This window comes from Tachyglossus aculeatus, chromosome 25 (assembly GCF_015852505.1).
Source record: "Tachyglossus aculeatus isolate mTacAcu1 chromosome 25, mTacAcu1.pri, whole genome shotgun sequence".
NCBI lineage: Eukaryota > Metazoa > Chordata > Mammalia > Monotremata > Tachyglossidae > Tachyglossus > Tachyglossus aculeatus.
Window position 1 is genome coordinate 13,897,966 of NC_052090.1, and position 26,006 is coordinate 13,923,971.

The window sequence follows — 26,006 nt, forward strand, 5'->3', positions numbered from 1 at the left end:
AAGATAAATCCTCTTGCAACTATCCAAAAATAATTTAGTAACAGGAGAACATACAACTCAGTAGTTTAATGTACCATTAAAATTCAAGTGCATCTCAAAAGCTATGGAATAACCTTCTTCTTTTTTCTTGTCTGGGTTACTTATTTACATAGGGAAGAATTCATATGAAAGCCCTACCAATAGAGGCAAGAAACCAAATTTAAGAAAGAACACTTGAAGCAATATTTTCAAATGGAAAGGAAACCCATTTTTCCTGTATATTTGAAATTGCTTGGCGGGCTTTGGGTATCAATCAAAGGGTAGTTTTCTGTTTTCCCAATCCCAAAATATCTGTATATAAAATTGTATAGCCAACATCAACTCACAGACTGTGCATTTCCCCTGAGTTCCTTCAGACTAATTTCTTTCATGAAAATGCACAGATAAGATCATCACAGAGATTAAGTAACATGGTCTGTTCCATTTAGAGTAGATTTTTCCCTAGGATCAGCTTTTTTTTTTCCATTCATCTCATTATTCCCTTAGCTCTCATCTAGGTTGTCAAAATTGTTGAGAAACGTGATTTTACAAGAGCCTATTAATGAGGAAACTAGAATCTCACACAGGTGAAGTGACCTTCCTCCCAGAGCTCATGGAATCCATAGTGCATACCATCTCTGCAACACAGATTTCCCAGTCTTTACCACAGATTTTTCTGACTGTCCCCTCTGTTGCTAGGCTCTATCATCTGAACAGCTTTTTGCTTTCTGTCAAGGAAGGATGAACATCTTGTAGATTTCAATTAAGATGTGCCAAAAGATAAAGAAACATAACATTACTCTCTCATTTAAAAGTTCACATTTTAATTGCTAACTTCCTGTGCTAGTTGCCTGATTGACCTGAAAGTATTCTGGATTGACAGCTTCTGTCAAGGTGAACTGGAAGCTCTTCAACATCCCTATCCCTCTCTCTCTCCCCGGTCCCAAGATGCCTGAGCTCTGGAGGAAGCCCTGAGTGTGGTATTTCCCTCCCATTGCCCCCTCTACCCCCACCAACCTTCTTTCAGGGTGACTGAAATTTGGAAAAGAATAAAATGTGTCATATCTGTAAGGCTGAATCACTGCTGTAAGCATTACTGAAATGGACTCTGAGGAACAGTTAGTGTTACTTAACTCCAAAAGTGTTTGGCACCCCTTGCTAATTAATGATAGGTTGGCTCTTAAAGTTATTTTTGCCCAGTGAAGATTCAAGTAGTCATTTTCCCCCTTAAAACTTCCATTTGCAATCTAAGACTGGCGGACTATAATAGTGTAAATGTTTTGTCTAATGGTGAGAATGTTTCATTGATTAGAGATGAAATTGGAGCTTGAGGGACCTAAATTACACTGTGAAACAATAGGTGTATGTCACCTGATTTTCAGATTGGAAAGAGATCTCCACACCCTGCAATGAAAAATGAACTGCTGTACATAAAGATTATTGCATCGGGAGCTGAACAGGCTTCAATTTTAAGGTAAGTCTGCCCAACTGATTTTAATAGTTTCCATACAGCAATGTATGTATGGCTAGATGAAATATAAAGTGCTAGCTACTATATTAATTTTTTGAAAATGAATATTGAGAATATAGCTTACTCTAGTTTACCATAACTCTTGCCTTATCCTAGATTTAGGATATTATCTCATCATTATCTTCTTTTCTTGTGGATAACTGAGTGTTGATTATTTGGTTATAGAGATGTCTTTATAAAACACATTTGGGTAAAATTTTGAGGCTTTTATACTAGGGAGTACTCTGCCTTAGTAGTCATTTTGGATTTATGGGAATGGCAGAGTTGTCTGAGTTGTCTGAGTCCTTTGAATCCTTATATGATAAAGGTAGTCACAATATTTTTACTGCTCTGAATTCCCCAGGCCAGAGTTCCACAGTTGAGGCAGTTCATCTTCAGCCACTTTCCAGATTGATTCTGGAGATTGGACACTATTTTGTTTCCAGAATCGATTCATTGATGGTTAAATTATGGCCAAGTCCACAGTATTGTTGGTGATCATGTTCCATAAGTGTGAGGGAAAATGTTCCTAAAAACTGTGGGTGGCTGGAGATGAGCATTCAGCGCTGTTTAAAAACAATGAACAGGTTTGGATAGAATTTAACCGTGGTTAGTGTGCATCTAAAATTACTTAGATCAGCTCTCTGCTCTTACTTGGAAGGGCAGAGTAGAGAACATTTCACTTGATTAAGGCTCTTTACCAAAGTTTGAGGAACAATAGCAAGTTGCGTATGTTAATGATACTAAAGAGAACAGTTATGGTTTATGGATTGCATCAGCTGTTAATTCACAAACATAACTTAGGGTATAGTTCTAAAAGTATATTCTCCATTTAATGAAATGCCTACAAAAATGAAATAATGCAATCAACATTGCTTCTACAGAATGTAACCAAGAGCATTTATAAATAATTTTATGCACTTGCTTATTTTCTTGGCCACCAGCCAGGCACATGTACACATTGTATAGTTGTGAATGGAAAAAAATAGCTACAGCTCATAGTCCTTTTCATAGAATTTTATTTACGACTATATTTTTCCACCATCTAAATCTGGTGCTTTGTGATGGAAATGTCAGTCAGCTTTCATAAGCACTGAGTTGGTGCTTGGGACATTGGGAAGAAGGCTGTGCTGGGTTTTTTTTTCCTCACACTCTAGAGAGGATGTTTTCCACACTGAATCTGGTCTGCAGGGCTCAGAGAGAAGCAGAGATCTAGCAATTATCCAGTTACCTGGATCAGTGTGGAATGTTATCTGGATAATTCCAAAGCTCTCTTTTGGTTTGACAGGTCTGATTTAGTTATCTGTGTGGATTTAAAAAAGAAAAAACTCGAAACTGGATAATATCACCTTGAGCTATATTTTAGACACTGCCAGAGTGCCCATCTCCTCAGCTGGCTCTTTTTGGGTCTCCCCATCTTCTCCATTCTTGCATGCCCAACTAGTAGTTCTACCGCTCCAGGTGCCCAGTGGCAGCTAACTAGCTTCATATTGCTTGAGTTTACCTAAGATCTTATATATGATCATCAGCATTCTGAATCACCCCCTCAGAAACACAGATTCCACCTCTTATGGGCTATTAGGATGAACACGATGGAGTAATCAGTGAAGAAAATTCAAAAACGTATCAGTTCAGATGGTTGCATGAATAGTTGAACATTGCCATTCTGGGCCAGATTAAGATAGTGGCATTGTTATCACTGTCATTTGTGTACCCAAGCCTGGAATTCTATTGAGTGCAATAGGCAATCATTCCTGGGGTTGTAATTCTGCAACTAGGATGTAAATCTTCAAAAAGCAGTCTCTAATGTTTGGAATCCGTTAGATGTAAGTTTGAAACTGGTGCCTTTCTCATTCTGGTTAGTATTCCTGAGTTTACGCTAGTGGCATTCAGCAACTGGATTTATTGATGAAGGTCTTTTCAAATTTATGCTGTGAGGTGTTTTCTTTCCCAAGAGTAAGCTAAATTTTGAATCCCAGTTCTAGGCTATTTTTGGACCATTTTTGAAGTAGTGTTGTTAGATTTATTGAATTCCCACTTGATGAAGTACACTATACTGAGTGCATAAGAAGTACTGGACAAGTAACTGACACATTCCCTGCCCACAAGGAGCTAACACTCTTAAGGGGGAGAAAAATATAAACGATATTTACAGGAGTACTCTAAATAAGTTGAATGAGTAGGTGGATGAATGTGAGTAAGTGCTGATGATGGGAATGAGTAAACTCATAAGTTCTGGAGCTGCTAGATGGGCATATACAGTTTAGGGTTCTGGGAACTAATCATGGAAGGCTCGTTAGATGAGGTGGGATTTTAGGAAGGCTTTGCATGGTGGGAGAGTTGTGGTCTGGTTGATTTGGGGAGGGAAGAAGTTCCAAACAGGGTGAACAGAATGAGTGAGGGAGCCCCCACTGAGCTCTTACTGTGTGCAAAACCGCCAAGTGCTTGGGAGAGTACAATATAAAAATATAACGAACACATTCCCTGCCCACAGCCAACTTAGTCTAGATGGGGAGACAGACATTAATATGAATACATTACTAATTTAAATTACAGTTGTTCCTTTTGACCTAATCTTAGCATCCAAAGTTTCTGAATTTTGGAGAGGCACTAATAAGCGAACTTTCGAAGCTACAGTGTAAATCTATTTTAAAACTTAAAAACTTGTAGTTCCCTTATTTATCAAAAGGAAAGCAACTTTAGGCATTGAAGGGGCTAAATAACCACTTGGCTATGTCTGTATGCTAATCAGTAGTTGCCTGATAGCGAGAGGGTCATTCCTTTGTTGGAGTGAAGATGGATATCCGGTTATGGGGTGAAATCAGATCTGCCAATTTTGTGTGTTTTTTGAGGGGGTGGAGCGTGGGGGTGGGGGAGTGGGTATTTAAGTGCTTACACAGTATCAGGCACTTTATTAAGCGCTGAGGAAGATACAAGTTAATCAGGTTGGATACAATCCATGTCCTATATAGGGCTCACAATCTTACTCCCCATTTTAGAGATAACTGAGAAGTTAAGTGACTTGCCCAATTTCACACAGCATACAAGAGACAGAGCTGGGATCAAAACCCAGGCCCTCTGATTCTCAGACCTACACTCTGTCCACTAGACCACGCTGCTTCACGATTTTAAACTGAAAGTTGATTTAAACTGATTTTAAGTTGAAATCCTCATACGGGAATTAACTTGAAATGCTTCCTACTCTCCCTTAATGGATTTTTCCTAGAAATCCTTCTACCCTTCCTGTCATCCCTTAACACTTCCTGCTTTCCCCTGCCCCCACGGCCTCTTCCTTTTAGAAGAGCAGAGCCACACTCCTGGCTGCCACTGTAATGACTGGAATTTGTCATTACTCACTGGAAAGTGCTGGCAACAGCGAGAGGGACAGAGCTTTTAGAGTGACATTAGAGCACCACATGCTCTAGTGTTTGGGATTGCTTAAATGGGTGAAACAGGTGGTTCCTTGCACTCGGCACTTCTTCTTGGTAGCTCTTCTGCAGCAGTGGCAAGGGGTATTTAGCCTGGCTGCTTTGGCAAAACTAATCCCTTGGATGCCAATGGGAAGTTTTAAAGACAGTTTAAAGGATTTTTGTGGACCCATACTGCGACTTAAATGGTACACATCACCATACTAGAGATGCGGCATAGTCTAGAGTAAAGAGCACAGGGCTAGTAGTCTGGAGATCTGGGTCCTAATCTTGGCTCCACACTTGCCTACTGGACAATCTTGGGCAAATCGCTTGACTGCACTGTGACTCAGTTTCCTCATCAGCAAAATGGAGATTAAATACCTGTCTCCCTTCCCCTTAAACTGTGAGTCCTTGTTAGATGGTGATTCTGATTTATCTATTTATATTACATCTACCCAATATTGCATCTATTTACCCAATCTACCCAATATTGCATCTGTTTATATTGCATCTAGAGAAGCAACGTGGTTAGTGGAAAGAGCACGGGCTTTGGAGCCCGAGGTCAGGGGTTCAAATCCCGGCTCTGCCAATTGCCAGCTGTGTGACTTTGGGCAAGTCACTTCACTTCTCTGGGCCTCAGTTACCTCATCTGTAAAATGGGGATGAAGACTGTGAGCCCCCCGTGGGACAATCTGATCACCTTCTAACCTCCCCAGTGCTTAGAACAGTGCTTTGCACACAGTAAGCACTTAATAAATGCCATCATTATTATTATTATTACCCCAGTACTTGGCATGCCATAAACACTTAACAAAGAGCACAGTTATGATTTTTACCAGGAATATTGAACTGTAAAACCAAAAAAGCATTATACGACATTTATTTTCCTAAGTTCTGACACGAAGGTAGTAGGTTCAAAGCTTCTCTAAAACTGCAAGGAATGCTCACAGGACTTCAAAACTTGCATTGCCCCTCATTTATATTAATACCAGTTATTTCCCTTCTTTGACTCCTAGATATTTTCACATTTTTCTGCAAGAAAGGAAAGGCCCCTGGCCTGCAACACTCAGCTCTCTTGCAAATATAAAATCTGATAAAACCAAATCAAAAGAAAAATCAGAATGTATCAGCATTTATTTTACGTCCATTGTCTGACTTCCTTTAGGCAACCTGCCAGAAATGGTTTTCCCATTTGACCAGGAAAGTAAAGGAGTACTGTAGAGGTGATGGGAAACCAAAAAATGCGTGATTCCAAATGGTATGTGAAATCAGGCGGATTATGGTTTTTAGGAAGATTAACTTAAAAATTGTGTGCTTTTTCACCTTGACAGAGAATGAAGCCCCATAAAGATTCAACAGCCATTCGATAGTCTGAAATGTGCTTAACTAACTCCCTGGTAAATGGAGTCCCCTGCTTAATTTGAATGCTTTTCTAGAAAAAAAAAGAAAGATGTTTATTTTGGTGTCCCTGATATTAGTAGATCTACTTGAGGGAGCTATTTAAATTGAGCTTCAATTTGATCTACAAACCTTTCCTTTGACTTCCACAGTGAGGGTTTTTTCTATTAGCACACTTCCCATTAAACAAGGGAGATTGTTCCACTGTCATGCTTCTTTTTCTACAGATGTTCTAATTAACTGGATGTAAGTGCAGCTTTTCAGTCTGAGATTCTTGGTTTTTAAACTTTAACATTATTGAATATTTGACTGGTATTTGGGAATGTCTCCACCTTTAACAAGTTCCTTCTAATCTGCTACTGCTATGGAATTCTAAAAGACACAATTATTAATCACATTTCTTTTTGGCCCATTCTCCATGCCCTACCATGCTTTTATTAAACATATTTTACAAATAAAAGCAAGAAATGTTACTTGAATCTGTTTAAAGATAGGCCTGCTTAGCTAAAGTAAGTTGCCTGCATTAAAGAAATTTGTTGTTCTGCAGATGGTTTAGGAAATCCTAAGGGAGGTTCTTTAGCTTCAACACAACATAGACAGAATCCAGAGATAATTACATTTTCGTTATATGCCTGAAATAAAACTACTTTTAGCATTAAGGGTGATTAAGCAATCCCAGAATGTTGCTAATCTTATGGTGGAAAGCAATATTCTGTAATCTGATCACTGCAAATTATTTTGAGGTTTTAAAAGAAATAACCTTGTTTGTAGGACGTTAAAACTTGACTTTTGAGGTACCTCGCTACTCTTTCCATGATGGGAACTGAAATTGTATTTTCTAGGGCAACACTTCAGTGCTTCAGAAAGCACCAAGATTTCAGAGATTTTTTTTCAAATGAAAAGTTTGGTTTTTTAAAAAAATGGTATTTATTAATGCCAGGCACTGTACTAAGTGCTGGGGTAGATACCAGCTGATCAGGTTGAACCCAGCCCATGCCCACATGGGTCTCATAGTCCTAATCTCCAATTTTCCAGATGAGGTAACTGAGGCACAGAGAAGTAAAGTGACTTACCCAAGGTCACATAGCAGACAAGTGGTGGAACCAGGATTAGAACCCAGGTCCTCTGACTCCCAGGCCCGTGGTTTAATCCACTAGGCCACACTGCTTTTTGGTTATATTGGCTAGTGTTTTAGTGGATATACTTACCTAATGTGCTACCAGTTGGATAATATAAATCAGACATTCATGTGTCTGTGCTCTACATCCCGAGGCCCAGGTGGATTTCATGGATGCGCTCTGAATTGGAGGGGAGTAGAGGTCTTTGCCAATCAATCAATAATATTTAATGAGCCCTACTGTGTGCTCAACTCTGAACTAAGTGAGTGTTTGGTAGAATGCAGTAGGTTGTTGGGTCTCAATGGGCTTTCAGTCTAGGTGGAGGAAGACAGAAACCAACATAATTTACAGATTAGAAAACGAAAAGCCGGTATTTAGGTGAGTGCTGTAGTAATTGGTTCGGGTCAAAAAAGTGAGTTTGGAATTGCTCTACGATGGGTCTAAACAGTATCCAGTCAGTTATGTCAGAATGTGTGTTTTCCCTATGCATTTGGAGAGTTACAGAATGTCTTCCCAGGAGTGTGCTTCCATTTGGACAGAACACAGGGATTGCCTGTTAGAAGAAACAGTGTGTGCTATAGAAACAGCCCTGACCATTGAGTACTGAAACCAGAATTTTTCTTAACATGAGGTTCTTCAAGAACCTTGTTCTATAAAAGAACCGACTGGCTGTATTAATTGAGCACCAATTATATATGCAAGCACTGTTGCTTCAGGAACTTACAGAAGAGGATGAGATTCCTGCTCTTGTGAGAAGCTTTCAGTCGCATGGGGGTGGGACAGACAAACTGATGAAAAGACAGTAGTTTAGTAAAAGAATAGCTATGAGTAAGAAATACAAGTGAAGAAATGAATAGCAAATAGACACACGCGTGAGCGTTGATATGGGTGATGGGGTGGCATGAACAGGAGGGTGAGGGATAAAACAGGGAAAGTTTCCTGGGAATTGTCTTCTTTAAGGGGGCTTTAAAGGAGGTGGGGGGACAGGGTTTGACAAAGGTGATGGGGGAGGGTGAGGAATGGATTGGAAGCAGGAAACCTGAGTGTGAAGAATCTTTAGGAGGTGGACTTCTACCACAGTTCTTACTTAGTGCAGTGCACGGCACACAATAAACGCTTAACAAATTCTGTAAAGTAAGGGAATGAAGAGGATGCATAGGATGAGGCCACTGATAAGCATAGTGCCCAGCTAGGCAGGTCAGGCAGTTCTAGGGGAGAAGAGGGGAAGCCCTAGATTCGGAAGCACTTGCAGACATACCCCGTGCCCTTTCTAAAGAACATCAGAACCCCTGGGAAAGTTGATGGAGCCAGGGGAAGTTGATGTGGAAGGAAGAGGGATCACTAAAATAGATCATCATGATTGGGATCCTTAGAGTTCTGTGGGAGCCTAGAACTGCACTCAGTAAGCACTCAATAAATATGATTGAATGAATGAACAAACCAAGGGACCAGGACAGAGACACGCAGACCCTAAAATAATAATAATAACTGGGTATTTGTTAAGTGCTTACTATGTGCCAGGCACTGTACGAAGCGCTGGGGTGGATACAAGCAAATAGGATTGGACACAGTCCCTGTCCTGCATGGGGCTTACAGTCTTTTAGTCTGTACCAATTTACAGATGAGGTACTTGAGGCACAGAGAAGTTAAGTGACTTGTCTAAGGCCACACAGCAGACGAGTGGCAGAGCTGGGATTAGAACTCGGGTCCTTTTGACTTTTAGGGCCATGCTCGATCCACTACATTGTACTACTTCAAAGATCCAACATGTATCTGAGCGATGTGCAGGCCTGGCTGCTGCCACTCTTCCCTCAGCTCAGGGATTAATCGGTGCACTATTTTTCTTTTGATGGGTCACAGTGTTATTTGCTGTGGCCTCTGGCAACCTCTAGGCAGGCAGTAAAATATACTGACCTCCTGGGAAAATTGAGTAAACACCATCTCCTGATATTCTCCGAGAGATGTACCCAGATGGGTAAATTAGACTACTGCAAGGAGTTTCCAATTACCAAGGTCTCAGGAATCAATTCTGGTGTTGTGCAAAAATATTCATTTGGGGTGCAGATTTTCACAAAGGGCAAATGATTTTCTTCTGCTAGCACAACTGCTTTCTTGCTGAGGTAGTAAAAATATGAATATCTTTGGAGAAGATTTTAAAGGTTTTCACTCAACCATTTTCACAAATACTTTTTCTGTGGGTACAAAAAAATGTGCCTTACATTAACTATGAAACTCTGTGTCCACCCTGTTTCTGAAAAATGCAGATTTAAATATCTATATAGATTTCCTTAGTATTTGGAAATGGCCCTCCTGATGGTGAGATTTTACCCATATTTGAGAGTGTGTGTACTTAATTCTAGGTTAGGATATTATGTTAGGCTATTGTAGTGCTCTGCACATAGTAAGCACTCAATAATTACCACTGATTTAGTAATTACTCTACATTTTTTGTCAATTCTTATCAAATACTACAGTAAGTAAATTATGTCACAAAGCCATGTCTATCCTATGTACAAAATCCATCCAGTTGAAACTTTAATTGGGCTATCCTGGGAAGATCAATCGATACTGTTTGCTTAAATCTGCCTATTAGGAATTTCCCTAAGCCCTTGATTAGCACATTCCACTTTATCGGACACTGTCACTTGTGTTCTATGTGACCTTGGGTAAGTCACTTCATTTCTCTGGGTCTCAGTTCCCTCATCTGTAAAATGGGGATTGAGACTGTGAGCCCCAAGTGGGACAGGGGCTGTATCCAACCGATTTGCTTGTGTCTACCCCAGCACTTAGAACAGTGCCTGGTACATAGTAAGTGCTTAACAAATGCCATAATCATTAACATTATTATTAGTACTGGGGTGAATACAAGCTAATCAGTTGGGAACAGTCCCTGTCCCACATGGGGCTCACAGTCTCAATCCTCATTTTGCAGATGAGGTAACAGTCACAGACATGTGAAGTGACTTGCCCAGGTTCACACAGCAGACACATGGAAGAGCTGAGATTAGAACCCATGACCTTCTGAGTCCCTGGCTTGTGCTGTATCCACTATGCCAAGCTGCTTCTGATTATTATGGTATTTGTTATTCATTCATTCATTCAATCATATTTATTGGGTGCTTACTGTGTGCAGAGCACTGTACTAAGCGCTTGGTAAGTACAAGTCAGCAACTTATAGAGACGGTCCATATCCAGCAATGGGGTCACAGGCTAGAAGAGGGGACAGACAACAAAACAAGTAGACAGGTGTCAATATATAATAGCATTTATTAAGCGCTTACTACGTGCAGAGCACTGTTCTAAGCATTGGAGAGGTTACAAGGTGATGAGGTTGTCCCCCGGGGGGCTCACAGTCTTAATCCCCATTTTACAGATGAGGTTACTGAGGCCCAGAGAAGTTAAGTGACTTGCCCAAGGTCACACAGCTGACAATTGGTGGAGGCGGGATTTGAACCCATGACCTCTGACTCCACAGTCTGTGCTCTTTCCATTGAGCCACGCTGCTTCTCTAATACTGTTCTAATACCGTTTTGCTTCTCAATACCGTTAGAATGAATGGAATTATACCTATATTCACATTGTTAAGCACTTACTATGTGCCAGGCATTGTACTAAGCTCATCCAAGATGAGTCTGTATCAGAACAGAGTCCAAGCTGAACTAGACATGGAATCGGGAGATGCTTTTCCTCTTTTCTGAAGGCTTCAGAGACTACAGGGAGTAGTCCCAGAAGGTGCAGAGAAAACTATACACATATAAATCTATCAAGTTCAGCCTGGTGGTCCTCTAGATCCCAGATCCAAGATCTTTCTGCAAGAGGGAAAGGGAGGATTATTTCATGGGCCACCCAGATCCATTTTGTCCATGGTCAGTCAGACCTTTGCCTGCCCAACTAAACTGTGTGAGTTCAGAGTCACAGGGTGGACTCAGATCAGCAGGGCTTAACCCAGGCAGCTATCCACATGAATAGATGTCGTGGTTTTATTTTTATTCAGAATTAGTCACTTTGAAAGCTGACAGAGAAACTCTCAGGAGTTCAGATAGCACCGGCTGTATCTGTTTCATGTAAGCATGATATGGAAAAGAGGCTTTCTGCAGAAAAATGAGCTATCTCACATCTCTCTGGGGGAAACCTAACATTAAACATCAACCTCACGTCCTTGTTCCCTGGGCCTTAGCCCAGGCAGACAGAGTCAGAATCCAGGACTAAAATACCGTGATTGCTGCCACCACCATCGCTTGCGGTATATGTTGCGTGCAGTGCACTGTACTCAGCATTAGAGAATAGGGACACGTTATTAGGTCTGCTGACGGGAAGCATTTCAAACTTTTCACCTTTTTTCCATTCCTCATCTCACCTCCCTTAGTTGTTTTTCCTTTCTCTGCTGCTGCCTAAGCTTAAGGCATCCCCACAGTCCAGGCAGGTGTACTGAGAGGGATGGGAAAGTGGACTGCAGTCCTCTGCACACAGTAAGCGCTCAATCAATATGACTGAGTGAATGAACCTTAAGCACCTGCTGTCGATCGTATGTGTGTCTTCCGCACCCCTTCTCCATCCCTCCAGGCGAATAGGAAAGACATCTATGCATAGATTCCAGTGGATGAAGTACGGGTCTGAGTCAAAGGACCTAGGTTCTAATTCCGACTCTGCCAGTTGTCTGCTGTGTGACCTTGGACAAGTCACTTGGCTTCTCTCTGCCTCAGTTACCTCATCTGAAAATTGGGGACTCAACCTGAGAGCTCAGTGTGGGACATAGACTATGGCCAACATGATGAACTTGTATCTACCCCAGCACTTAATACAGTACTTGGAACACACCTTTCAACAAATACTATTTTTAAAAATAATGTGTTTGTATAACTCCAACAGAGCATTTGTCTTACCTACCAGTTTGAATGGTTCCCAAATCCTAATATCAAATCCTCCTACGGTGAGTTGACCAATACACTGGGTAGGGTTGGCATCTTGAAGACATGGGAAGAGTCTGGGACAGTTTTTCAACTAGGTTGCCCTATGCAGACATGGACATTGCATTTCCTGTAATTTGTCCCATCCTTATTAAGAACCTAATCCTCCTCCTGATTATTTGCTAAGAAAAACACAAACATTTTCTCAGGCTAAATACATAACTCTATTCTCTATGTCCAGGAGCAAATAAGGATAACGAAACTCCTGCATTCATTATTATTTTTCCTTCTCACTCATCATCAAAGACTGCCTAGTTACTTGTAACATGAGGCCTGTTTAAGTTGTCGTTTAAGAGTGATTCTCTTATCAAAAAGATATAACTGTGTGCTCTTTTTGTTTGAATTAGTAAGGATTGAGAGGATCGGATGAAGAAAAAACGTTCTGTTTCAGATCCAAAATGGAGATTGCTAATGTGACCTAACGCGGCCTTAATCTGTTCATTCATTTCTCAGTGAATTTGGGCATCAACCACTTGATTTTTATCACCATTACAAGATATCCAGTTCTCCACACTGTTGAAGGTAGTGTTGACCGGAGATGATCAGATCTGTCAGCACAATTCAAAATTACACCATCTCTCTCTGAGTAATAAAAGAAAACCCTTGTGAAGGCATTTTCATTTTTAATTAGATCTTTGGTCACAGTTGGGGAATTAGATAAATGCATTTTAGGAGAAACAGAAAGGCATTTAACTAGCAAATGTAGGCATTTGTAAATTGTTTGATGAGTTGGAAATGTTTTCATTATTCATTTTAAAACCTCATAGTTTGCATCTTATTGCATTTGCATGTTACTATTCAAAGCTTCATTTCATTATGGATGCAGTGGAATTTCATTTATTTTATTTTAATCTCATAATTCTGATGTATGAAAGATTATTAAGGTTTATCACCTATTCCTGCTCATAGAGTATTCAATTTGGGGGTTAATCCACCGTGTACAATTCCAATTTAAAATTTATGATGTAATTTGTACTTTAATTGGTTTTCAGTTGAATTTGGAAGTATCATCAAGATTTAGGGTTTTGCTTTCCATTTGAGCGTTGAACATGAAGATGATGGCCAGGAGTTCTTTAGCTGGGCTTAGCCAAATTTTCCTGTTGCAATACCTAGCTCTACTGCTCCATTGAAATGTGGTTTAGAGTATTGATTTGGAAAAGAAGAAAACATAGAAAAGAAAATTTAGAAATTCTCTGCTTCCATACTAGTGCTGGCAGCAGTATGTTACTCTCTCAAATGCCTGGTTGCATTCTCGGAGCCTATCTGATTAGCACTATAGAGTAGTCTTCTTTCCGTTGGTAAAATGCAAATTTAAAAGTTACTCTTCTGTTGTCAATTTTTTTCTAAATTCATGAGGTGAATTCATTTGAACTTTCAGAAACGGTTGGTATCAATGTAGTTGCCTGAGCTAGAGCCTCATTTCCTTCTGGTAATATCAAAGAAGAATAAAGATATAGCAATATGTAACCCCAAATCTTTAAAGTGCTTAAAAAGTCATAACTTTAGTCTGGAATCAATCACCTTGGAATGGGCTGTGGCTGAGCTTGAGTCTTTATTTTTGGGTTCTGCCCTGCCCTGAGTGGCCCAGAATTGGTTATATTTGTGCCCTATCTTTGACCCAAATTTCCCATTTTGAATGGTGAAATTTAGTCCCTGTGAATTGAAATAGAAGTCCATTTAAGGGGGACATAATCACTGTAAACTTATTCTTCTATGATACTACAAGATGGAAATGGGTTTTATAGGTGTAAAGGGCCTCCTCCATATAGTCTAAGTAGTTCATGTATGGGAATTTGCATTCAAGCCTTTTAGTTATTCTTAGGTTTGCCCTGAAAAGAAACGGACTGGATTGTGCAGGGGGAATTATGATCATGCTCACAAAATCATAATCAGTCCATGTTGCCCCACTCCTCAAGAACCTCCAGTGGTTCTCCATCCACCTGCACATCAAACAGAAATTCCTCACCGTTGGGTTTTAAGCAGTCAATCAATCACCTTGCCGCCTCCTACCTCACCTCACTAGTCTACTACTAAAACCCAGCCAACACACTTGGCTCCTAAAATGCCAACCTAGTCACTATACCTTGATCTCATCTATCTCGCTACCAACTTCTTGCCCACATCCTGCCTCTGGGCTGGAACACCCTCCCTCTTCATATCCGACAGACAATTACTGTCCCTGGCTTCAAAGCCTTATTGAAGGCACATCACCTCCAAGAGGCCTTCTCTGACTAAGCCCTCTTTTCCTTTTCTTCCACTCCCTTCTTCCCTTCTGCATTACCCTTTATTCCCTCCAGCCCCCTGGCCCCACGGTACATATCCATAATTTATTTATTTGTATTAATGTCTGTCTCCCCCTCTAGACTGTAAGCTCATTATGGGCAGGGAATGTGTCTATAGTATTGTTATGCAGTACTCTCCCAAGTGCTTCCTTAGTACAGTGCTCTGTACACAGTAAGTGCTCAATATGATTGATCAATGATTAAACAAGCTCCTAAATAAATCACTGCAGGTATCCTAAAATGCAGCTAGTCACTAGTAACTGAAATCTTTCAAATTGACTAATAGCGTGTTCTGCACCCCGTAGGTGCTTAATAAATATTACCGTTGATGATGAATGCTTCCTCTGACCTGCATGCCATTCATAACTTTACATTCCACTACCGTTGCAACTTAAAGTACTGCTAAAAGCCTGCTTTCATAAACCAGGAAGTTCATGTGCTATCCCAAATTTAGTAAGTGCAGATAAGTATTATTTTCCTGAGATAAAGGCATAATATTTATTTTCCTAAGAAATGAATAATTCAGCATGCATATATGACGAATGACTATGCTGTATATTAGCCTCTAGATGTCTATCTTAAATGTTAGAATTTGTAATCAACTTATTAAAAACATCCCAGCACAGATTCACTCTAGAAAAATTCTCCCTTGCTTAGGAAACATCAAGCCTCACCTTATCAATCATAGCCTTCAGTAGAAATTACCCTGTCTTTTGAGGGCAAAATAATTAGAAGATGTTGCAGTTCATTTTCTGATGGTTGGTATGTGGCATATTTTGTTAATGTATGAGCTGACTGATTTATTAGGATGGTTACCTGTAATCAGAGAGAGTGCATTTTATCACTAATAAGCAGTTGCTGTTCAAGCTCTCAGGCACAGTAAACAAAAATGAAATGGTGATAGTTGGGCCATTATATCTAAGATCACACATTTTCTAAATGTTGCCACACTTTTGTTAATTTTACAGATGGCAAACATTATTTTCCTTCTGTAAACTTGCATAAAATCACTTTTGCCACCTGAGTATAATGTGTCCAAGAAAGCAAGTCATTACAGATGCTTTCTTAATGCTTCAAAGTGGGCCATTTTAAAAAGCCTCCTGTAAAGGCCTTTGAAAATTTTAGTGAGGAGGATTTTTAATGATTGAGCCTATATATGGTTGTGTGGCATGACATAGTTAATAATAATAATAATAATAATAATAATAATAATGGTGTTCATTAAACGCTTAACTATGTGCTAGGCACTGTACTTAGTGCTGGGGTTGATCCAAGCACATCGGGTTGGACACAGTCCCTGTCCCATGTGGGGCTCACAGTCTCAACCATCATTTTACAGACGAGGTAACTGAGGCCCAGAGAAGTGAAGTGACTTGCCCAAGGTCACACAGCAGACAAGTGGCAGAGCTGGGATTAGAACCCATGACCTTCTGACTGCCAGGCCTGTGCTTTATCTGCTACGCCGTGCTGCTCGTCATAGTTGTATGTCTACTTGGTAATGGAACCAAGTTATCAGTCAGTACTATTTATTGAATACTTACTGTGGGGTGAGCACTGTGCTACAAGCTTGGGAGAGTACTATACAGCAGAGTTGCTAGATACATCCCCTACCCATAAGGAGTTTATAGTTGAGAGGGTAAGACAGACATTAAAATTAATTATGGGCGAGTACATAAGTGCTGTGGGCAGAGGCTGGGGTAAATATCAAAAGTTTAAAGGGGACAGATCCTAGTGCACAGGTGACACAGAAGGGAGGGGGCATAGGGGAAATCAGGGTTATTTTATTTATATTTAGATAATTATATGCAATATATTTATAGAGTATATATACTATTTCATGTATAAAAATATTTCCTCTTCAAAAGCCCTTCCTGATTTTCCAGAAAACTGTTGGATTGATATATAATAATTCAGGGTTGCCAACATTTAATTAGAGGTATTTTAAAGTCCTAGACACAGGCTGAAATCAAGGAGAGGTCCTGAAAGCATTCCACCTTACTTTCATTTTCCTTTGGTGTCTAGTGTTGTCATGATCAGGCATTGAAATCCTTAATAGCCAGATGTGGAGGCATCTATTTAATATATATCCTAAACAAAACTCCTCATCTTCCCACCCAAATCCTCTCCTCCTCCTGACTTTCCCATCACTATAGGCAATGCCATCATCTTCCCTGTCTCAAAAGCCCTTGGCCGTGATCCTTTCTTGACTCATCTCTCTAAAATTCAACCCATATATTCATCTGTCACCAAATTATGTGGGCTTTAGCATCATAACATCTCTAAAATCCTCCCTTTCCTCTCCATCAAAACTTCTACCACCCTGATCCAAAAACATGCAATTACTCTCTTAAGTAATTCTGCTGCTGAAGGAGATTATCAATTTAAATACCAGTTTATCGGGGATATTGAGCCCTTACTATATGCTGAACCCTATACTAAATGCTTTGGAGAGTACAATACAATGGATGTAGTAGCCATGATCCTTGCCAATAAGGAGCTTTCTTTACAGTCTAGAGAGAGGGATGGATATTAAAATAAATTAAAGTTGGGTAAATGGTAGAGTGAAAGGTTATGTACATACGAACTCTGGACTGAGAGTCAGATGAATATTAAGTGCTGAGACGGTGAAGTGAATATCAAGAACATAGGGAGTGCAGATTCAAATGTACAGATATTTAAGAAAGGAGGGTGAATTGGGGAAAGAAGAGCTTACTCAAGGAAGGCCTCTTAGAAGAGGTATGAACCAATGAGGACTGTGAAGGTGGGGAATAGTGGCCGTCTGTCTAATATGAAAGGGGAGGGAAATTGTATGATGTTACAAAAGGAAGGCTCCCAGCAGAAACCCACAAAACCAAGTCATAGTAGTAATGATCTTTATTGAGCAGCCAGTGGGTCAATTAATTGAGCACTTTGGGACTTTGTGTGACAAATTGACTATCGCAGCACAAGAAAAAATGATCTCAACCCTTTGAGATCTAGGAAATGCAAAGAGAACATTTTTCCTCTCCCTCAATGTCTTTTTTCAATCTTCCCATGCTATGGACAAAGCAATAGTGATACTGTTTACTGAGCAGCTATTGGGTGCAATGCACTGTACTAGCTGCTAGGGCAAGTGCAACAGAAGCGCAACACACATTGTCTGCCCACAGTAAGCTTACTCTCTAATGGAAGAGAGAGGTACAAAAATACCTACAAATAAAGTAATTGAATACATAATTGATTACAGTTGATTAAACAGGTATGTTACATTCATATAATATACATTGCATACTATAATGTCAGTGTGCAATACATTATACTTGCACAATATTTACTATATATACACACAAATGTGTAGAGGAAGGGTATAAAGAAGTGCATTTGTCAAAGGAATCATCATGTCTGCTAATACTTTGTGACATCATTTTCTTGCCCTAATATTTGAACACATCGATAATTTTAATATTTTTTGTGGTTTACACAATCGCAGTGGCTTTTCAGTAGCAAAACCAAGTAAAATTGTAGCTGCTACATGATACTTTTGTCACTGATATATTTTTTGACTGACAAAGTTGACTGACGAGAGAAATTAAGCTCGAGTGGTTCGAAATGAACATTTTAAGAGGAGTGTTGCTTCCGAATTTGGATCAGTGACCCAATCCCTGAAATGTAATTGCCAGTGTAGTTAGTGATCTCATACTAGTAAGTGGTGTCTCAGGGGAAAGTCAGTCCAAACTTTTATAAGGATTTTAATGAATGCTAAGCAATTCATTGATACCTAGAAGATTGCAACCATTAGGAAGATGCTATTCAGAAAAATAGATGACAAGAAACAGAATTGACCCAGACATTTTGTTTTAGTTAACAAATTTCTCATATTCCCTGGGCTGAATTTTCCTTCTGTCACCCTTCCTGGCTTTATAGTTTTTTTCTATGTACAGATCCTTTTCATTCTCTTCACTAAACCTACAGTCCTGAGGTAATAGAAAGGTGCTAACTAAATATATGACTTATCACTAGATGTGGGTGTGAAAAAATTCTCAGCACCAATATATCTGGTGAAACCTGTCCTGGTTTCTGCATGGTGCTTTTCATCTTGTTCTATAGAGACTAAACTTGTGTTAAGGCTTTTTTTTCCTACTTCTCAGAAAAACAAACCTTCTCCTGAAAAACTAAAGACTGAGTTGATGGGACAAGGATATTTGGAGGCCCTGACCTGGGAAAACAGTAGTGTTGCATAGTGGAAACAGCACGGGCCTGAGAATCAGAGGACCTGAGTTCTAATCCCATTTCTGCCAGTTGCTTGCTGTGTAAACTTGGGCAAGTCACTTACCTTATCTGTGCCTCAATTCTCCTCTTTTCCCTTCTACCTAGACTGTGAATCTCGGGCTGGGTCCAACCTAATTTACTTGTATCTACCCCAGCGCTTAGAACAGTGTTTGACACGTAGTAAGTGCTTAACAAATACCATTAAAAAAAAAACATTTTCTTTTCTATAGGCCTTCACACCCAGATGGGAAGGTAGGAAATATAAAGCTGCCTCTAGTTTTATCTTTTCAATTGAATTCTCAGCACCAATGAAGGGCTGTCTTTTGGGAGCAAATAAATATCTGAAAGCAACAAATGCAGAAGTCTAAATTTCATAGAAACTGTTATTTGATTGTGCAAATATGGGAGCAAATGAGAATTTAGAAGAGCCACCAGAGCAGTGATCTGAAGATTGAAGAGTAAGATTTATAACTGAATCATACTGGGAGATGTGCTGCTACAAAACCAGAGAAAGACATGATCACATCATGTTTAAATTAGTGCAGGGAAAGCATTTATCCCTCTCCCACTTGGTCTCCTCTCTCCTGTTACCTTTCTCCAACTCCCCATGTTGGGACATAACAACAGTGGTAGAATCATCATCATCATCATCATCAATCGTATTTATTGAGCGCTTACTATGTGCAGAGCACTGTACTAAGCGCTTGGGAAGTACAAATTGGCAACATATAGAGACAGTCCCTACCCAACAGTGGGCTCACAGTCTAAAAGGGGGAGACAGAGAACAAAACCAAACATACTAACAAAATAAATAGGATAGATATGTGCAAGTAAAATAAATAAATAAATAGAGTAATAAATATGTAGAACCATATATACATATATACAGGTGCTGTGGGGAAGGGAAGGAGGTAAGACGGGGGGGATGGAGAGGGGAACGAGGGGGAGAGGAAGGAAGGGGCTCAGTCTGGGAAGGCCTGCTGGAGGAGGTGAGCTCTCAGCAGGGCCTTGAAGGGAGGAAGAGAGCTAGCTTGGCGGATGGGCAGAGGGAGGGCATTCCAGGCCCGGGGGATGACGTGGGCCGGGGGTCGATGGCGGGACAGGCGAGAACGAGGTACGGTGAGGACCGTAGAGTGCTATTTACAGTGTGCTCACTCAGTGCATTGCACTGAACTAAGTGATTGGGAAAGCACAACAGAAACATGATACATGAACTTAAACTCTAATGGCAGAGACAGCCAGAAAAATATTTAGAACTATTGGAATCATAATAAATAATTGCATGTCAAATTGAATTTGTGTGCATGTATAAGTACTAAAAGTGGGAATAAAGAAGTGCATAACTGCTAGGACCAAACTTTACAATTCCCCACATAATTGCCAATAATAATAATAATAACCCTTAAGCTATTTGTTTAAGGGTTTGGTTAAATGCAATGATCTAAGGCTAGCCAGGAGCTATCAAACAATAATCCTGAAAGTCTGGAAGAACTCAACTACCTGCTTCCCTAATGAGTTGCAAAGTTGGAGAGAGATTTTAATCCTTCTCTTCACTCCATTAAATGAAGTAATTGAATCATGAAACTTTGCAGGAATGGTTAAAGAAGGAAGTTTTGGAACAAGGAATAAAAAGTAATAAACCCATAGCAACAAAGTACTATGAGAAACAGAAACAGAGTACTAGTGGAAAGAGCCCAGCCCTGGAATCAGGAGGATCTGAGTTCTAATCCTGACTCTGCAGTTGTCTGCTGGGTGACCTTGGGCAAGTCTCTTCACTCCTCTGTGTCTCCATTACCACATGTGTAAAATGGGGATGAAGGCTGTGAACCCCATGTGGGAACTTGTATTACCTTGTATCTCCCCAGCACTTAGTACAGTACCTGACAAATAGTAAACACTTTAACAAATGCCACAATGATAATAATTAATTGGGTTTTCTTGCATGCTTGTTGAATTTGGCTTAGCATTGAGGAATCATTTTATTCTTTCAGTTTAATACTGACTCATGTAGATGTTAAGATATTTGTAATTGCAAATTGTTTTTGATTTGCGATATATGTGCTTTTCCAATTAAAATAGAAACAGCTGCCCACTGGGGTTCAGAGAGGACCTAATGGTGAGAGCCTTTCAGTGAATGGAGCTGTTAGATCCTATAGGGATCCATCAATCCTTTCCGTAAATAAAATTGCTTCTTCAGTCCCTCCTATCTAGGCAACTTTGCAAACTGTGATATATGGTGTCCGTGTTTAATAATAATAATAATAATGGTATTTGTTAAGCTCTTACTATATGCCTAGCTCTGTTCTAAGTGCTGAGGTGATACAAGGACATCAGGTTATCCCACCTGAGGCTGACAGTCTTAATCTTCATTTTACAGATGAGGGCACTGAGGCACAGAGAAGTTGTGACTTGCCCGAAGTCACACAGCTGACAAGTGGCAGAGCCAGGATTGGAACCCACAGCCTCTGACTCTCAAGCCCGTGCTCTTTCCACCGAGCCATGCTGCTTCTTTAAATTATTCCATGTCCTTTAGTCAGTGGTCAGGACATGGGGGAGGGGTTCCAGGAGTGGGGGAAATGTGAGTGATGTTTAGGGGTGGGAGGGTCCAGATTGAGGAAAAGTTAGCAGACACGATCTCTTCCCTTAGAGAGCTAACAATCTAGTCTGGGAGACAGATGCTAAAATAAAGTACAGATGGTGGGAGCACCATATAAGATGCCTGTGTCATTGCAACACTTCTTCTGAATTTGTTTGGGATTCCCAAGGCCCACTCTGATGATGGCAATGCATCACTCTTCACAGTTCCTCCAAGTGCCAGTACAAATGCTCCAAATTCAAGCTTCCTCATTCCTCTCCTTCTCTTCATTTTCTTCTTTCACCAATGGCAGGGGCATCATGAGAACCTGGAGTTCCGGCTTGGTGCCTCTACACTAATGGCGCATCTATCTTTAGGAGCCCAACATTTGTCAGATACATGGAGCAGGAGTCACTGGGGATAGGCAAGGGGAGCCCTTGAGAATATTGGACTTTAACATGCTTGGGATAACCTGCTGACACTGTGTACACCATTTTGCAGAAGTATGGCAAGTTCACCCAAATGTAGGGCATTTTTCCAGGGGAACTCTAACCCTCTCACTTGCTCCACTGCCTCTGCCTTGCCTTAATCAATCTTCAGCCAATTCATGGGAAGCAGCGTGGCTCAGTGGAAAGAGCCCGGGCTTGGGAGTCAGAGGTCATGGGTTCTAATGTGGGCTCTGCCACTTATTGGCTGTGTGACTTGGGGCAAGTCACTTAACTTCTCTGGGCCTCAGTGAGCTCATCTGTAAAATGGGGAGTAAGATTATGAGCCCCACTTGGGACAACCTGATCACCTTGTATCCCCCAGGGCTTAGAACAGTGCTTTGCACATAGTAAGCACTTAACAAACACCATCATCATCATAATCATCATTTTCTGTGTGCTTAATGTGTGCAGAGCACCCTTCTAAATGCCTGGGAAAGTGCAATACAATAGACATAGTAGACATGATTCCTGCCCACAATCCCTCTGAACATGTCCACTGCTGAAGTGGGCAGCAAGATGCTGATGATAAGAGAAGCAGCATGGCATAATCGGTAGAGCATGGACTTGGAAGTCAGAACGTCATGGGTTCTAATTCCGGCTCCGCCACATGCCGGCTGTGTGACCTTGGGCAAATCACTTAATTTTCTATGCCTCAGTTATCTGTAAGATGGGGATCAAGACTGTGAACCCCATGTGGGACAGGACTGTGGCCAACCTGATTTGCTTGTAACCACCCCAGATTTTCTTACCAACTTTTCTTAGGAATCGATGTGCATCTCATATGCAAGCTAACCTCCGAGTGAATGTTTTATTTTTAGCCAGAGCGTCTAGATATGAAAATTTTGTTCCAATTACTTTCCCAAAACCCAGCAAAAACAGGCTACAGGTTTTATATCTACACCTCACGATCTCTGCAGGTGGTGTATAATGATGTAACTTCTATGGCTTTAGAAGTTGTGCCAAGCCGAGCCCTATATGAGCCTTACAAAGCCAGCAAAAATAGAATATGAGGAGAGATGTTGTGTGCTAAGGCACTTTCATCATTTTAGGGCACACTTAATGCCACTAATAAAAAAGACTATTGTGAAGTTCAGTGAACACATTAGATCCCCTTAGCTAATGTGACTAAGGTCCTGCTTAAACTTATCCATGTTCTATCCTTAGAATCATTATGGATCTCATAAATAGATCCCTGAAAAAAGACTCTTTATATCCAGCTGGTGATTTTCTTATTAAAAGTGGGTATTAAATGAGCTAACATCTCTTGATTAATCTCTCATTAATCTCTCTTCCTATCCCAACTGGATTACTGCATCAGCCTCCTCTCTGATCTCCCATCCTTCTATCTCTCCCCGCTTCAGTCTTTACTTCACTCTGCTGCCCGGATTATCTTTGTACAGAAAGGCTCTGGGCCCATCCTCAAAAATCTCCAGTGGTGGCCTGTCAACCTACGAATCAAGCAAAAACTCCTCACTCTCGGCTTCAAGGCTGTCCATCACCTCGCTCCCTCCTACCTCACCTCCCTTTTCTCCTTCTACAGCCCAGCCCGCACCCTCTGCCGCTAACCTCCTCTCTGTGCCTCGTTCTCGCCTGTCCTGCCATCGACCCCCGGCCCACATCCTTCTCCTGGCCTGGAATGCCCTCCCTCCACACATCCACCAAACTAACTTTCTTCCTCCCTTCAAAGCCCTACTGACAGCTCACCTCCTCCAGGAGGCCTTCCCAGACTGAGCCACCTTTTTTCCTCTCCTCCTCTCCATCTCCCCCGCCCTACCTCCTTCCCCTCCTCACTTATATATATTTGTAGAAACCTATTACTCTATTTTACTTGTACATATTTACTATTCTATTTATTTTGTTAATGATGTGCATATAGTTATAATTGTATTTATTCTGATGATATTGACACCTGTCTATGTTTTGTTTTTGTTGTTCCTCTCCCCCTTCTAGACTGTGAGCCCGTTGTTGGGTAGGGACCGTCTCTTTATGTTGCCGACTTGTACTTCCCAAGCGCTTAGTACAGTGCTCTGCACACAATAAGTGCTCAATAAATACGAATGAATGAACGATTATAGGTAGTGATCAGATCACTTAAGTCAGGGTTTGGTCAAGATGCACATCTTTAGTTGCTTTAATTTTCTGCATAAATTATTAAATCTTATCAAACATGTGGCACTTTGAATTCATTCCATTTTTCCAACTTCCCTGGTATGTGGACATTCTATAAGATATTGAGGATAGGTTCTTTGTATGCAATGCTCCTTTTTTGACTAGGCATAGTCTTAAATTGAAACTTGTATTTTGGTGGCAATAGCATATCTGTATACTGGGGTATATATTATAGGCAGAGATTCAGTGCTTTTGCTCCCTATTAAAATGATTTTGAACTGTTTTTCCAAATCTGAGAATGAGAGTTTGTGATGTTGGCCAGGTTAGAATGACTCTTTGAAAAATCTTCCCCTCCACTCCTCTCTTCCTAGACTAGTGTTTTATATCTTGCTGTGACTTGACATTTAGTAAGCATCTATTATGTATTTTTGACCTCTCCATTAATGGGAAATACTTGGGAATTACTCCTGAAAAGAGTCTGGCAAACACAGTGATATGACATAATTGATTTATGATTTATCATGAATATATACCAATTTACTCACCTAATTGCCTTCACCACCTAGTTCCCCCACCCATGGTTTTTGAGGAAAAAAGAAAGGATGATTTTTGTAAGGAGTGACAGCGGTGCATGCAGGTAGGAAGGGGAGTAGGGTCAGAGAGCCATGGATAAAGTCTCCTAGAAATGTGTGAACTCTGGGGTAGGAAGAGAAGGATTCACATTCAGAGTCTCAGTGGTGGGAGAACTCTAGGGGAGGAGGAGGAGGAGAAATGGGGGGAGTTACTGTAATTTACTAAATACAGCAGTTGGGAAAAGTGCAATAGAAGTATGAGACAGTCTCAAGTACCCTCTTACCTTTCCTCTTCCTACTCCCCTGCTTCTCCTTTCCTTCTCTGTTTTCTCTTTTAGTTTCTCCTGCTTTTCTTATTACTATACTTAATAGCCCACGTGCTAGCCCCTCATATGGGAGTTACAAAAAACATCCAACACTACAGCATGGAGAGTGGTGGTTGGCGGGTCCAACACCTAGTAGCTAAATCCAGGATTCAGTTACTAGAGTTGGATGGCTCATTCTGATAAAAGGTGATGTGCACCTTGGAAAGTCTCTTCTGATGTTCTCCCAGAAAGCTAAATCACGTTGTTAACTCTTTTTGCTGCTCTCTGGGTTTGGCTTTCCCCCTTTCTATTGGTGTGCTGCTTGGGTATCCTGCTATCTTCCATTCTCTTCCTATGACCCATGCAGCAAAACAGTGTCATTCCGAGCATTGACTCAATGCTGGTGAACTGACACTGTTCCAAGATTTTGTTGTTGATAATCTTCCGCCACCTGATACAGAGAAATGCTGGTCGAGCTGCTTGGCTGAGCTTTGATGATGTGTCACAGATCTCACATGCATACGAAAAATTAAATATTAATGTTTTAACTTATAATGTACATTTTTTATGTTTGTGTAATGCCAGACATTCATAAGACTAAGGAGAAGCAGTGTAGCCTAGTGGAAAGAGCACAGGCTCGAGAATCTAATCCCGGCTCTGCCAACTGCTTGATGTGCCCTTGGGTAAATCAGTTAATTTCTCTGTGCCTCAGTGACCTCATCTGTAAAATGGGGATTAAATCCTCCTCCCCCCAATTTACTCTGTGACCCCTATGCGGGCTAGGGACTGTGTCCAACCTTATAAACTTCTATCTGCCCCAGCACTTAGAACAGTACTTGACATACAGTAAAGGCATAACAAATACCATAAAAAAAACTTAGAATTCAAACTAAGGAGAGAGCAACTTTGCATCAAAAAGTATGCAAAGCAACAGTCTTTTACAATCCAATTTACATCTAGAAAGATTGGCACCCTTTCAATCCAGAATGAAGATTACTTTAAGTAC

The 26,006-nt window shown here is 40.6% G+C and overlaps 1 protein-coding gene across 1 annotated transcript in view; it reads left to right on the forward strand.

The window, feature by feature from the left end:
* Positions 1-26,006, forward strand: part of SNTG1 (syntrophin gamma 1) — a 403,312-nt gene that overhangs the window by 35,864 nt on the left and 341,442 nt on the right. The window contains exon 2 of the mRNA XM_038766634.1: positions 1,401-1,492. The gene's annotated coding sequence lies outside the window, so the exon portion shown is untranslated. The remainder of the gene's footprint in view (positions 1-1,400; positions 1,493-26,006) is intronic.